General features: G+C 45.1%; 1 protein-coding gene and 1 long non-coding RNA gene across 3 annotated transcripts in view; one reads left to right on the forward strand and one right to left on the reverse strand.

Annotated features, from left to right (window-relative positions):
• Positions 1–14,783, forward strand: part of LOC138242764 (zinc finger protein 271-like) — a 1,399,044-nt gene that overhangs the window by 556,213 nt on the left and 828,048 nt on the right. The window lies entirely within an intron of this gene.
• On the reverse strand, positions 1,159–4,433 carry LOC138242877 (uncharacterized). 2 transcript variants are annotated; one of them, XR_011191745.1, is made up of 4 exons: positions 4,358–4,433; positions 2,684–2,955; positions 1,918–2,188; positions 1,159–1,464 (listed from the first exon to the last, which is right to left on the reverse strand). It is a non-coding gene; the product is annotated as an uncharacterized lncRNA (long non-coding RNA). The 2 variants fall into 2 exon arrangements; XR_011191746.1 differs by lacking the exon at positions 4,358–4,433 and adding an exon at positions 3,812–4,032.

Below are 14,783 nucleotides of genomic sequence, written 5' to 3' on the forward strand. Positions count from 1 at the left end.
CATGCATCCAGGATGGATAGTGGTGTACCCTGCTAGTCCAATAAGGGACACACACACACACGGAAGAATATGCAGACTCCACCCTGACAGCACTCTGGGTCTGGAATTGAACCCGGGGCCTCTGCAGTACGAGGCAGCCAAGCAAAACCACTGAGCCACAGAGCTGTCCCCCAGGTACTCCATATATATCAAATAAGGAGTCTCAGAGGCTCCTTAACACAATTCTAGCTCCTTAACCTGAAGCACTGGACAATAATGAGACAGGCCAATTTCTATAAAATAAAATAAAAAGCAAACTCGAACTAAATCTCTTCCTACAAAGTGGATGTCCAAAAGCAAACAGAGTTTTAAAAAATGCATCACCATCTAGGACTACAACACCATGCTTTGACACCCCCAGGGTGGTAGAAACATTCACCACATAATTACACTGTAATCAGACTTCCTGCGGTTTCAATGTGAAATATACATCTTTCAGCTCAAACGTGTTCTTGCTCTGTGGTGTTGTCATTGGAAGCTTATTAATATTCGTGTCCAGCATTCATGTTCCATGCGCCTGAAGTGTGTTGCCATCTTAAACAGCTTAATAATAAAAATTAATAATAATCCCTTACATTTATATAGTGCTTTTCTGGACACTCCACTCAAAGCACTTTACAGGTTAATGGGGATCCCCTCCAGCCCCACCTGGATGATGCTCCAGTCCGCTCAGCACACAGCAGCTCACAGTGGGAAGGAGAGCAGAGGGATGAAGCCAGTTCAGAGATGGGGATAATTAGGAGGCTGTGACTGGTAAAGACCAGGGGGGGATTAGACCAGGACACTGGGGAAACACCCCTACTCTTTTCGAGAAACACCCTGGGATTGTTGATGACCACAGAGAGTCAGGACCTCGGTTTTACGTCTCATCCGAAGGACGGCGCCTGTTTACAGTCTAGTGTCCCCATCACTATACTGGGGCATTAGGACCCACACAGACTGCAGGGTGAGCGCCCCCTGCTGGCCACACTAACACCTCTCCCAGCAGTACCTCAGCTTTCCCAGGAGGTCTCCCATCCAAGTACTGACCAGTTGCGAGTTGCAGGGTGATATGGCTACTGGCTATCCAGCCTGCGTACTTTAAAAATCTTAAAATCTTTCTTAAAAATCTGCGGCCGGCAGAGGAATCCTACTCCTTTGGGCCCCTGAGCAAGGCCCTTAACCCCAACTGCTCCAGGGGTGCTGTACAATGGCTGACCCTGCACTCTGACCCCCAGCTTCTCTCCCTGTCTGTGTGTCTCATGGAGAGCAAGCTGGGGTCTGTGAAAAGACTTTGTGAAGACAGTGGTAAAAATGGCACACAGCACAGCTTCTTCTGGTGCAAGATGACTACAGCCCCTGCTGCCATCACACACAGAAGTGCCAGAATCACCCTGACATGCAGTCTGGAATCCAGGTGGTTAGAGTTCAGACATGCGGCATAATCTGTTATAGAGACAAGAAAAGTTTCAGACGTTACCTGCTGCATAACAAAAATAATGTGACTCTGTTATCACCCTAGTGTGTGATACAGTATAATACACACTGATCTGCTCCAGACTCACCTGTGTGTGATACAGTATAATACACACTGATCTGCTCCAGACTCACCCCAGTGTGTGATACAGTATAATACACACTGATCTGCTCCAGACTCACCCGTGTGTGATATAGTATAATACACACTGATCTGCTCCTGTATCACCCCTGTATGTGATACAGTATAATACACACTGATCTGCTCCAGACTCACCCCTGTATGTGATACAGTATAATACACACTGATCTGCTCCAGACTCACCCCAGTGTGTGATACAGTATAATACACACTGATCTGCTCCACTCTCACCCCCGTGTGTGATATAGTATAACACACACTGATCTGCTCCAGACACTTACCCCAGCTCAGCGTGACGCTGTGGTTGGAGCTGTGATGAGTGACAGTACAGCTGTATTCCTCGATCTTACTCTCTCAGATCTCCACACTCTTCCTCAGCTGTCTCCATTGGGTCTGAGCCCACTGGACCACACGTCCTCTCCCTCGGTCTCTCCAGGCCTGGACAAACTGACCTCTATGACTCTAGGACTGAAGCCCCAGTGACCAGACAGGACAGGGAACAGCTCTGTGTGTCTCCCAGATGCTCGGAAGAGACAAACACCTGAGGAGAGACTGAGAGGGAGACCGGAAGCAATGTTAACACACTGAGAATTAGTGTGGACACTGTGCAAGGTGAGGCGACATCGCTGCACAGACAAAATATTGTGTGGCTCCTTTCTGCAAACCTTTACAACCAAAACATGTCAGTATTAGACAATTATACAAATCAAACACATTTTCTCTTTGTCTGTTCCTCAGGCTAAGAAAGGAGATCACAGTAGAACTGGAGCACTGCAGACACGTCCTATTCACACAGGATCACACAAGCTTCACATTCACACAGACACAGACACACACTCACACACGAGCCAATTTCCCATAAGCCAATTTACCCACCAGCAAGTGGGAGGAAACCCACACAAACATGAGGTGAACATGCAAACTCCACACAGACAGCACCCCAGAAACTGCACTGTGCCACCCACTCCTCTGCACATGGGGGAACTTCTTGTGTAGAGCTTCTAGGTGCATTTGTCTCATATTGTATCTGATATCTCTCTGTCTCACCTTTGTGTGGTTTTTGTGTTTCTTTCTGTACTGCAGGAATCTCTTCAGTGTTTCCATACAGTCAGTCTCCAGGAAGAATCTGGTATACTGGTTTTTAATCTTGTTCTGGTTCCAGTCCCTTTGAGTGCCCTCTGCCTCCAGGGAACTTGCTCTCCAGGTCATGTTGTCCACCTCAAAGGACAGGAAGTCTTGTCCATTGAAGCTGTAGTGATCAAACAGAGCCACACTCCCATCATCCTCCAGTCTACAGCCTTGCCACCTCTGGAGCGCATCTGGAGAGAGAGACCGAGGACACTGACACAGCCAGAGAGACCAGGGACAGTGACACACACAGAGAGACCAAGGACAGTGACACACACACACAGAGACTGGGGACAGTGACACACATAGAGAGACCTGGGACACTGACACACACAAAGAGACCGGGGACAGTGACATCCATTTTCTAACAGCTGTATCCAGTCCAGGGTCACAGGGGGGAGCTGGAGTCTATCCCAGCAAGCAACAGGCACAGGGCAGGGTTCACCCTGGACAGGACAGCAGTCCATCACAGGACACGCACACACACACCCTAGACAGGGCACCAGTCCATCACAGGACACACACACTCACACACCCTGGACAGGACACCAGTCCATCACAGGACACACACACACACACACACACACACACACACACACACACACACACACACCCTGGACAGGACACCAGTCCATCACAGGACACACACACTCACACACCCTGGACAGGACACCAGTCCATCACAGGACACACACACACACACACACACACACACACATACACACACACACCCTGGACAGGGCACCAGTCCATCACAGGACACACACACACCCTGGACGGAGCACCAGTCCATCACAGGACACACACATATACACACACACCAAGAAGTCAATTAACCCCCCAGCCTGTCTCTGGACTGGGAGGAAACTGGAGCACCAGGAGGAAACCCCCACAAACACAGTTCAGAACTCCACACAGACAGCACCCCAGGTTCTGAACTGATCCCAGGGCAGGAATAACAACCACTGAGCCTCCCCCAGACATCTATACCTTTTATTTGTACGGAAAGTATTATATATAGAGACATGTAAATATCACTTCTCGAACCTGTTGTTTCCAGCTTCCTGTAAAGTCGTGTGGAAAGTTATTTATTTCTGATACGAAGTAGGAGTGAAACTCCGAAGTAATGAAGACAGAAGTCGGTTCAACGACAAAAGGAGTCAGGCGCCTCTGAAGTCCGCCTACGCGTCAGAAACTGGTGCGCGTTTATGCCCTGGGCCGTTGTCATTGTTTTATTCGGTTATGCAGTTTAAAATATTTTTAAGTTAAAGAGAGCTCTACTTCCGTCTCTGAACAGGTTTACGATGATGATACACGCGTTTCCTTGTTCTCTGACTGGCCATGCGGCGGCCATGTGACGAGGAAACGGGAGAGAGCAGGATGAAAATGAAAGAGAGAGAGAGACGGTGGAAATGTGACAGTTAAAATAAACTGCCAGAAGAGAATAACCGTCTCCGTCCCGTCCCTCTCCCTGCAGGCGGAGTGTTTAGTCACCGCCGACCTCTCGTACCCTACAGCAGTTAGTGAACAGGGCACTAGGTACTACTGAGCTTCCGTCCGGACTAAGCCCGGAGAGGACGGTGGTTCACTCACCCGTGGGGCAGCCCGGACCCGGATTCCCGTCTCGGGTTTGACAGCCCGTCTCCTGCGGAGCCGGAGCGGACTGGCGATGCGTACACCGGTCAGGCAGCAGTTTAATCGGAGGTTGTAATCGTGGGGGGGGGGGAATTTAACCTTACGAGAGTTTCTTCTGTTACATTTTTTTTTTCTGTTAGGGAAATTCATATTACAGGATAATGTAAATTTACTATGTAAGGCGTTTAAAGGTCGAGGAGAGGTTGGGAAAGCCCCTGAAACCCAGCGCTGGAAACGTTGTCCGTCTCCACTAGGTATAGAATGCGCTCTTTACACGTCATTCACAGGCGTCACGTTACTCGGGCAACGGAGGTACGCTTATCCTCGGTGGGCAAGTTGATGTAATTCAGTAAAGCTGGAAAAGATACTCAGACACGTTAATTTATCACCTGCATATATTAACAAAGTTATTTTAGATGGACTTGCAGAACTATACTGTAGCTGCGTCGGCATGCGTAGGCTGCAAAGGAACAAGTAAAAGGTTATTCCATGCCTTCTTCAGTTGTTAGAAAGACAGGGCAGTATGCAAAGATAATTTTCTTTTTATCTTTGCTTACTGCAGTTTATCTTTGATGACAACATCAAAGACATTAAGGAATTCTTACAGCTAACAGCTCCACATCAACTTCCTTTTATAACTAACCTCATCAGATCTCTCAACTCCCAACTCTTCCAGTTTCTCACTTCAGAGAACGATAAAAAACTCAATCATCCTCTACAGAGAAAAACCATCAACACCCCTACCACCTCCACCAATCCTAACCTTGTTGTTACTGTACCCTCTGACCTTTCCCTTTCACCCCTTTGCATCCTCAGCTAACATATTTTAATATTACAACACAATTACAATAGATTGTACAGTATTTACAGTTTAAAATTAAGGTAAATATGTCAAAATATCAAAATCCAACTGCACAATGCTAACAAAACAATGCTTGTCAAGTTCTCAAACAAATCTGCATTGTATTTTTAAAATATTTCAGCAGAGGATGTGACGGGAGTATAAATGACGATTCGACGATCATTTTTCTTGGGTGAATATGGTTTTCTGGGGAGTTGCGATGTTGGGCATTATTGGACATTTTTGACACGTGTTGAACAATCGCATTTCCTACAAATATTAAAATGGCTGTGATTTAGCTGAGAAATCCAATCGACCTATGCGAAAACAATGTTTACATCGCAAAAGAAACCCGACCCTGGGTGGACTTGAACCACCAACCTTTTGGATAACAGCCGAACACGCTAACCGATTGTGCCACAGAGACTGACTGGTGGAGTATTTTCTCGAATCAAAAAAAAAATATCTTACCGTTCTTTTTGCCAGCCGGTAATATTTCTTCTGCACTGATAACCAAAAACTGAATTTCATGTTTCGCAAGCTGTGTGAATTTAATCAAAAAGAAGTTTTCCAGAAAGGAAATGAACACATGCATTTAACGAAGTCAAGCCCTTTGTGATTGCCCAAAATGGTACGTTCTGTACTACAAGATAGGAAGAAATACACAGCTGGGATTTGAGCATAGGTTCTTTTGTTTAATTGAGAAGCGCTTTAACCAACTAAGCTACAGTGACAGGATGACTGTCACCTTTTACAGCTACTTGGACACACTGCTCTGAGACATCTGCGTTCAGAAAGTGTTGAACCTGCTCTCAGAGCAAATTGCCTCTTTTACATACAGTAGCAGCCCCGACACTAAGAAACGAAGAGAAATGGCTTTTATTGGGCATTTTTCATGTCCAATGCGTTTGACATTTCCCAAGGGCGACAGAGTTCTTTTGCAACACTATTTCTTCTTCTTTTTTCTTTCTGTACGCTTTGATAAAAAACGAGAAATCATGCAAGGGAAAAATGTCTTTTTTTCATAGAGAAAACGTGTACCAGGAAATGTTGTGTTGAGAAGAAGTGATTTAACATGATACGTGACCTAATTTATCGGAGCGAATGCTCACCCAGCAAGGTCTGGAGAAGTTGGAGAGTCTGGTGGATGTGATAATTATACGGTGTTGTGGAAGAAAACAGTCTTTCTTTGAATTCTCAATCAATTGGAATTTCAGTGCGGAACATAAAGCCTTTGTCTGATTTAAAGAGATTATATTTTAAAACTCATAAAAAATCAGAAAACACACGTTTCTCACTTTGAAATTTTAGATGGGGCGGTATATTACTAGTAGCAACGCTGAGCACACTATTGGGGAATTCAGGTTATGTGAAATACCAGCAGTTTAATAAATAACGCATCTGATGTTGGATCATAAGATTGTAGGTTCGACTTCTACCTGGCTCATGTAAATTTTATTCAAGCTCCTCAGTAATACATGTCTATTATGTAATGAACCGCACCTGAAAGCAAACATTGGGTCTGTTTCCTTTGTTTTCCAGCATGAAATAGCAAATCGTTACAAAAAGTACCTGCTAATGTCCAATAGCGTTTTTTTTTCAAATTACATTTTCAGGCTTCAGACACTTTTTAATAAAACAAAAGTGTCCAGAAACTCCCTAACTTTCAGGTTTGCTTGAACCTGTATTAAAAGAAATTATTTGAAACTTCCGGGATTCCATTCTCTGATGTAGCTGTCTCTAAAGACGGATGTGATGTTTCGCAGATGTGAACTGTGCCTTCTCTCTTGTGTTCAAGGGTATTCACTGTGGGAGATCCTAACTGTATGTCCAGTAGGGCTCTATTTTGTTTAGATTATCTATGTGGTGTACAGATAGAACTCAACTACATGGTGTGAATTCCGTGTTCAGGACGAGCAGAACCTGAAAAACTAAAAGCAGACCTCGACATAATTTGAACACACAGCCTTCTGATGTGGAGTCAGACATGCTACCTTTGTGCCACAAGGTCACAGCTCTCAGCTGTTTTGAATTCCCCAAAGGAGACAAATCAGCTTCACAAAAAATTCTCCTGTGAAGAGCGCCGCTCTTCCGAAGAGAGTCTCTTCATCTCAGACCATATTTTATTCTTCCTGCACAGCTCTTGTGCAGGTGTTGTTCTTGATAACAGATCCAGGAACACTGACTGTTTTTCTATTTTTTTTAATTAAGTACCCCATGGTGCAACGGTAGCATGTCTGACTCTAAATCCCGAAGTTAATTTTCAAAGTATATCGGAGTCAACTGATACTGATCAGGTTCTGCTGCTGCTGAACCCGCAGTCTTCACCTTAAAGTTTAATTCCCCAAGCCTTATATGTCCATCCCTTCTCGTCAAAACTCATATTTTCACAGGGTACCCTTCAGAAATCGCAGTATAGAATGAAAAACTCCAGTAGATCTCGGCCGCTGTTGGTGATTTTCCTTTAAAAATAAATGAATCTCTGGAAATTTTACGGAGTGTATTACTTTCACTGAGACCGAGGAGTGTTAAGATGTACATGAGTCTCTGTGGCTCGGTTGTTAACCAAAAGGGTGGTTTTATGTTTCACACTAAATTGAGATCTTGAAACCAAAATAGTTAGAAATATGGAACACAACTGTTGTTCCCAAGAAGGAAAGCTGTTTTGTACTGACGTCACTCCTGTTTATGTAACCCAGATTGTGAAGATGACTCTGCCCTATCAAAGAGAAATGTTAAACAAAAGTTGGAAAGCACACTCTGAACCCATCTGTATATTTGATTCCCGTGATCCGTTCAAAGCTGCTTAGTACTTTGCAAGCAAATCAAATCATTTCAGGGAAGAAACTCAGTTTAATGAACTACTTTTGTATTTTCACTCGTTGATTTTGATCTTTGTATTCTCTTCGCATTCTCAGCAATAATATTTCAAAATTACAGTTCGGATTTATTGGAAAACTTCACAAGCATTATGAGATTAGGACTGTACAATTGTTTTTTAATATCTTGGTATATTTACCTTCATTTTAATATAGATATAACCATAAATGTTGTTAAGCATATTGTACTTTTGTCGTACTTTTTAAAACATTTTAGCTGAGGACACACGGCGACTATTATACCTTGTGATACATGCAAGACATCTGTAAACGAAGATGTAATTACAATAAAATTGGCAATTCACAGAAAACCACAATTTGTATAATATTATTCCTCTAAATCAATGATCAATTGAAGGATTTGAAAAAACTATCAAAGAAACAGCAGCAATAGCAGATGATTTTGGTTTTGAACCCATCTTTACACCTCAATAATCCATTTGTCCTCGAAAAAAGAAAAGACAGGGATATTTTGAGTCTCATAATTATCCTCTTCTTGATCCAAAAAAAGCGTTTATTGCTTCTGTACTTTTTTGGATTTTCTTACGAAGATCTCACGAAGTATTGCCAGGATCTATATTTAGTGTTCGGTAGCGATAACACTGCTGATATTGATTGAGTAAAAATCTGTGATGTATTGACAGCTTTATCTGAAGCGAGAAATCCTCAAACACCGCTTATGAAGTGTTGGGATTCATACCAAGAAATACCTTTTGTTTTCCCACCCAAAATGCTACTATTGCATTACACATTATGCAAACATTACCAGTTTTAGTAGCTTCTGGGCGCGATTTTCCAAAACTGAAACTAATTACAAATTATTTAAGATGAACCATGTCCAAAAATTGTAAATCAGGACTAATATAATATCAAGTGAAATTACTACAGAAGAAAAGGTTTAACTGAAATATGAATAAGACTATGCAAGCCTACAAAATAGAATAATTCAATTTATATAACTTCATCTTTTCTTATTTGAGAAATGGGCTCACATACCGGAAGACACTAACGTTTCTCTTCGTTAGAATATGTGAATAACAGTTTAACCCCAAATGTCTGTAATTGTGATTCTGTTAAAATTCAAAAAAGCATCTATCAATAGTAAGAAATTATTAAGAAAGGAAGAAATTGTGTTATTTCATAAACTGTAAGACATGAAGACATTTACAGGTTATATCCTTTGCTTTGTCTTTTAACACAAGCGTTCAGGATCCAAGCCCATGTTCGGATGGTTGTGTTTCTCTTGTAATCATCAAATGTCATTGTTTTGTCCGTCAGTTCTTTCTCGAGTTGTACCATGGATATTTTATACCATCAACACTTCATGCTCTTTTGCATTTTCCTTCACATACGGAAAAAAACTCAAGGCGTTCTTGTCACTGTGCTACACAGTACAGGACACGCAGTGAGGAATTCGCGCAGCTTTCAGCTCAGTGCGGAATCCAGAGGGAGGACTCGCTCGGTGAATGATCTCTCAGGAAATCCCGGGTGAGGTTTTTCTGCAACAGCCACGACAAGTGTGAAGACGTTCTCTGGATTTCCTGAATGTGACTTTAAATTAGTTCACATTCTTTGGTAGTTAACAGAACTAAATGCTTTGGAGGTACATTTAAAACTGCAGAGAACACTGTAGCACTTCGAGTTTAATTGTGTAAACCTGGCTCTCTATGAACACGAGCAAAGAGTTCTCACTCAACAGAAGACTGCGATGTGAGCACAGTAACATAAAGCACTTGAAGATGCTAGGGATTGAACCTGGGACCTCATACATGTAAGATAAGCGCTCTACCACTAAGCTACACCCCCGACATAGAGAACTTTTGAAGATGTGCAGGTGCTCACAGACCACAATCCATCTTTTGCATCTTTTAAGTGCTCTTGATTAAACTATGCATAGAAAAACAGCAGTACTGATGATTTTCATGGACTGATGCACACTTGTTCTGTACAACTCCAGTGATAAAACCTTGTCTGTAAATATTGTAGAACGTAAAAGGGTGAAACAACGCTCCAACCACAGGAATGGTAACAGAAAGGATCATTTTCTTATTTAATACCTCCTTTTGAGATGCCTTGTCAACGCACACAGACGTTAGAGCTGAACAAATATTTTGTACACAAGACGGCAGTGCGATATTAAAATTCCTGTCTTCTTGATGGATTCAGACTGGTAGCCAGAGGACGCCGGGACAACGCCCATTGGGCAACTGCTGGAACAGAGGCTGCAACAGAGCTTGTCAGCTGGTTTGGTGTTCGTGCCGGGAGATTCCAAATCCATACACAGTGGATAAGTAAACCCCATGTTCTACATTCCGTCTCGAGAATTCAGTTGTACCTCAAAAAAAGTTGTTATCAATTTAATTCATGAGTAATGTATTTACTTCCGAGTTTAGAGTAACAGTGGGTAATAACACTGATTAGCGATTTGGTAACCGAACGATATATATTGACATATATTCTCTGTTGTGTATCTTTGTGTTTGCATCTCTTCGAGATTATATACCTTGTATATTGATAACCCTCACAGTAAGGTCTGCCGCTCGTATCCAGGCAGACTAGTATATGTTTGGTGCACAATTTATGTTAATAAATGTATCTCGTGTATTGAACCCGTGTGTGTGCGTTGTTAGTTGTTCTGACGATTGATTTTCTAAAAGCCACAATGAACAACCTCGTGATTACTGCTACAATTAATAATTGTTTCAGTAAACCCATCAAACCTCTACACTTGTATAGTATAATTTATTATCTGTACCTGCAAATCCCCAATATTACTGCTGTCTCCTGAGAAACACAAGTGTAGAGTCAAATCATATGAAATAATACAACAAATCTATTCAATTAACACCCAGATGTGACAGAACACTTTTAAGACTTATACCCCTTTAAATAAGTATTTCCTTAATTTCAGTTCTCTTCCCTCCATGAGATACCTGAAAATTCACTATAGCATAATAAAGGCTGTGCATGCATTACCTGTAATACAGCTACTAATAAAGATAACATTAAAGTTGATTATTAAGAAATCACACTTTTATTAATAAAATATGTTTTGATAAAAGAAGTCTTAATAGACTAGGTAAATCCCTGTAGTAGTCTAACAACTACAAAAAAGAAAAAAAAAACAGAACAACTTCAAAACAAAGAGAAAAAGAACATTAAAAACAAATCTTGGTAACAACAAAAACACAGAAAAGTGAGTGCTTTTTCAAGTCTTCGGTACTCCATCATGCTCCTCTCATTTCAGTAGACCTCTCTCATATATTTGTGTATAGGTCTGCTGGAGGTCCATTGCTGATGGTAATTTAAGTAGGGAGCTGTGTCAGCATGTGTGGACTGCATAGGAACAAGTAAAATTTTATTCCATGCAGAAAAGAGAAGCAAACAACGTTTGAGCTTTGGAGCCTTCTTCAGGTCTGACAAGGAACAAACCTTTACTTGTTCCTTTGATGTTAATTTAGACCTGATCTCCAGCAAATACTTAACAGGACCTAAACTGGTCAGTTAGTTTAAATAGTTGAAGATATAGGCCACACTGCTCCAGGTGAGGCTTGAACTCAATCTCAGCATGAGTTCGATTGCACCACTGGAGCTGCAGAAGTCTTTTTTTACACAGACTAATGCAATTGCAATTAGTCACGAAACAAACGAGAACTGCAGCTGTACACTTGAGACAGGACGCTACTGTATTATTTTTGTTTAACACTCCAGTCGAACAAGCCGACATGTCACTATTGCTAAATCGTTACAAAAGACGCCAACTAATGACCAGTTTTATTTTTAACAGAACTTTACTGAAAGTTAAACTTATAAAACTACCTGAGCAAATAAATACAACAATTGTTGTTCCTCTGACCTTCTCAGTATTTCTTTTTTTAAATTAATACATTTATTTATCCATGGTGTGCCTTGTGCTTACTTTTCAGAACTCTCTCTCCTGTGTCAGTAGGAGCTTACATTTCAAATTAAGTTCTTTAATCAGTTCCAATATCTTCCTTTCAAAGTAGGGAAGAGCAAGCTGGCATGTTGTTTTGCCTGTGGTTATTCTTTATGACTATATCTTCTGACACCTGTGCACAATCCTACAACATTACAAGAGAAGCACTATAACAGGAGTCATAAAAATGCAAGAAGCCACTTTGAACAATCTTTCGGAATTGTAAAACAACTAACGCTTTGCTTGGCTGTCATTTGGTTTGTATACCAGTCCATCAAGAGGCAGCACCATCATCATCAGGTCATGTGCAGTCCTACACAACCTTGCGATTGACTGGGATGAGCTACCTTTTCCATCTCCATGGCATGCAGCACACTCTGGCTGTTTCAACACAGTCATTATTGGACCACAGTGCACTGTCTCTTCTGTCCTGTGGCTATCATAATCACTTTTAAGAAGCCAAGTTTTTTTTCTTTAACATGTGCTTGGGTGCCACCCATTTCCTTATTATCCCTGCTTTCCAGCGGCTGACCCTACCTGTGTAAATAATGTCCTAGTAGTTCTAGTGCCCTGTGTAGTCTTATAAGTGTATAGCGTGTTGTTAAGTAATTACCACCCTAAAGATGTGTACGTGTTCTGTCAGTCTCCTCATGTGCATGTATATCCTGTGTTTGGTTTTGTGGTTGTTAAAGAATAAAGCTATTGCTTGGTTTGTTAATCGCGTCTCCACTGGTCCTTTGTTCTGAGAAGAACCTCTAAATGCTACATTGGTGTCAGAAGCGGGCAGGATGGACAAATCTTGGCAGACATTAGCTGATTCTGTCAAGTGCTGTCTGACTCTAAAAGAGACAGAACCCATCGGCAGCGCACATAGGGAGCCTGAGCAACTCCTGGGTGTGACTGGTGGCCACAGCCCTTACCAGGGCTATCCAGTAGTGGTCCTGCCGGAAGAATTGGGGCGACTGCCCGCTACTCCCGCCCAGTGGATGCCCCAAAGAGAAGATACCCTCCCTGCTGGAGCTGACCAGCGATTCCCACACCCATCAGTGCGGGTGCAACCCGGTCGCTATGACGGGGAAGCGCCTTGGGAAACCTACAAGGCGCAGTTCCAGCTCGCGGCCTGGACGAATGGCTGGTGCCGGGCAGAGATGGAAGGAGTGGCCTGCCAGGTGCTCCTGGACGTCCCGGAGGAGGACAGAGGCGAATACACGGCGCTGGCGACGGCTCTCCAGCTGCGTTTCGGTGTGGAGGAGGCGCCGGACTTGATGCGGGAGAGGCTGGCCCTGCGGCGGCGCCGACCAGGAGAGCGACTGGGCCCGGTTGCCGCTGATGTCGCGTTCCTCGCCCGCCGAGGATACCCAACTTTTCCCCGGGAGGCGCAGGGGGAGATGGCTCTCCAGGCCTTTCTCAAGGCCCTCTCACCCGAGGAGCTGCGGCACCAAGTGCATCGCTGGAGCAGGCCTTGGCTGAGGCCGTGTTCAGGGTGGCTGGAAGCGCCAGCAGACACTGCTGGCTGACCGAGGCAGCGACGGAGGAGTCCAGCGAGGGGGAAGAGGAGCCAGACCTTGCAGCGACCCCTGCGGAACAGCCCCACACGCTGCTTTGCGACCGCTGCAGGAAGAGGGAACTCTGAGCCCGGTTCTGCCGGGCATCCGAACCTCGCACTCCTCGATCGGCGTCGGGAAACGGGAACAGGGCGACTCAGCGTGGGGAAGGCCGCCCCTCGAACACCTCAACCCCCGCTCCGGAGAGCGCTGTTAAGACCGGCGCCCCTCACGCCACCGTGGGGCGAGTCGGCTGTAGCCGGGGCCTGTACCTCCACTGCCGAATCGAGGACCAACCCTGCCTGGCCCTACTCGACGCCGGTTCATCGGTAACCTTACTCCGGCCGGGCGTCCTCCCCGACACCGAGGGCACCAACCCCCCAGGATGGGAGGCCTCCGGCCTGCGGCTAAGGACCGTGACGGGACAGCTCGCCGCAGTCCAGGGGAAACGGGTGCTTGCCTTCCGTCTAGGTGCAGCGACGGTGTGCCACCCCTGCTACCTTGCACCCATCCAGGAGGACTGCATTCTGGGGCTGGACATACTGCAGCGAGTGGGGGCCAGTTTGGACTTGAGCCGGCAGGAGTTGGTGTGGCAGGGGGAGCGACTTCACCTGGTGGAGGGCAGGCCCGGCGAAGGCCGAGGGATGCGGGCTTGCCGGAGCTGGGAGAAAAAGAGGCAGTGGCGGCGGCGGCGGCGGCAGTCGCCGGGGCAGACCAGGCCTGTGAGCCGGGGAGCGAGCGTGCTGGATCCTGCTCCCGAGTCAGCCGGGGGGCCAGACAAGGCGGCGGCGGCGGGAGCCGAGCGTTGCGTGGAAGCGAGGCGCGCCGTTGAGGATCTACCAGCGGAGCTGCGAGGGCCTCGATCAGGACCAGCGGCAGCGGCTCCAGGCGCTACTCGCCCAGAACGAGGATCTCTTTGCGGTGATAGATGAGGACTGCACCCGCACTGCCCTGGTCCAACACGAGATCAACACCGGCGACGCTCGGCCCATCCGCATCCCACCGGGACGCATGGTTCACGCCAAGCGGACCGCCGCCGAGGAAAAGATCCGGGAGATGGCCGCAGCGGGGGTGATTGAGCCCTCCGCGAGCCCGTGGTCGGCGCCAGCTGTACTGGTAAAAAAAAAAGACGGCTCGTGGAGGTTCTGCGTCAACTACCGCAAGCTGAACGAGGTCACCCGGA

Source organism: Lepisosteus oculatus, chromosome 14 (assembly GCF_040954835.1).
Source record: "Lepisosteus oculatus isolate fLepOcu1 chromosome 14, fLepOcu1.hap2, whole genome shotgun sequence".
In the NCBI taxonomy this organism is placed as follows: Eukaryota; Metazoa; Chordata; class Actinopteri; order Semionotiformes; family Lepisosteidae; genus Lepisosteus; species Lepisosteus oculatus.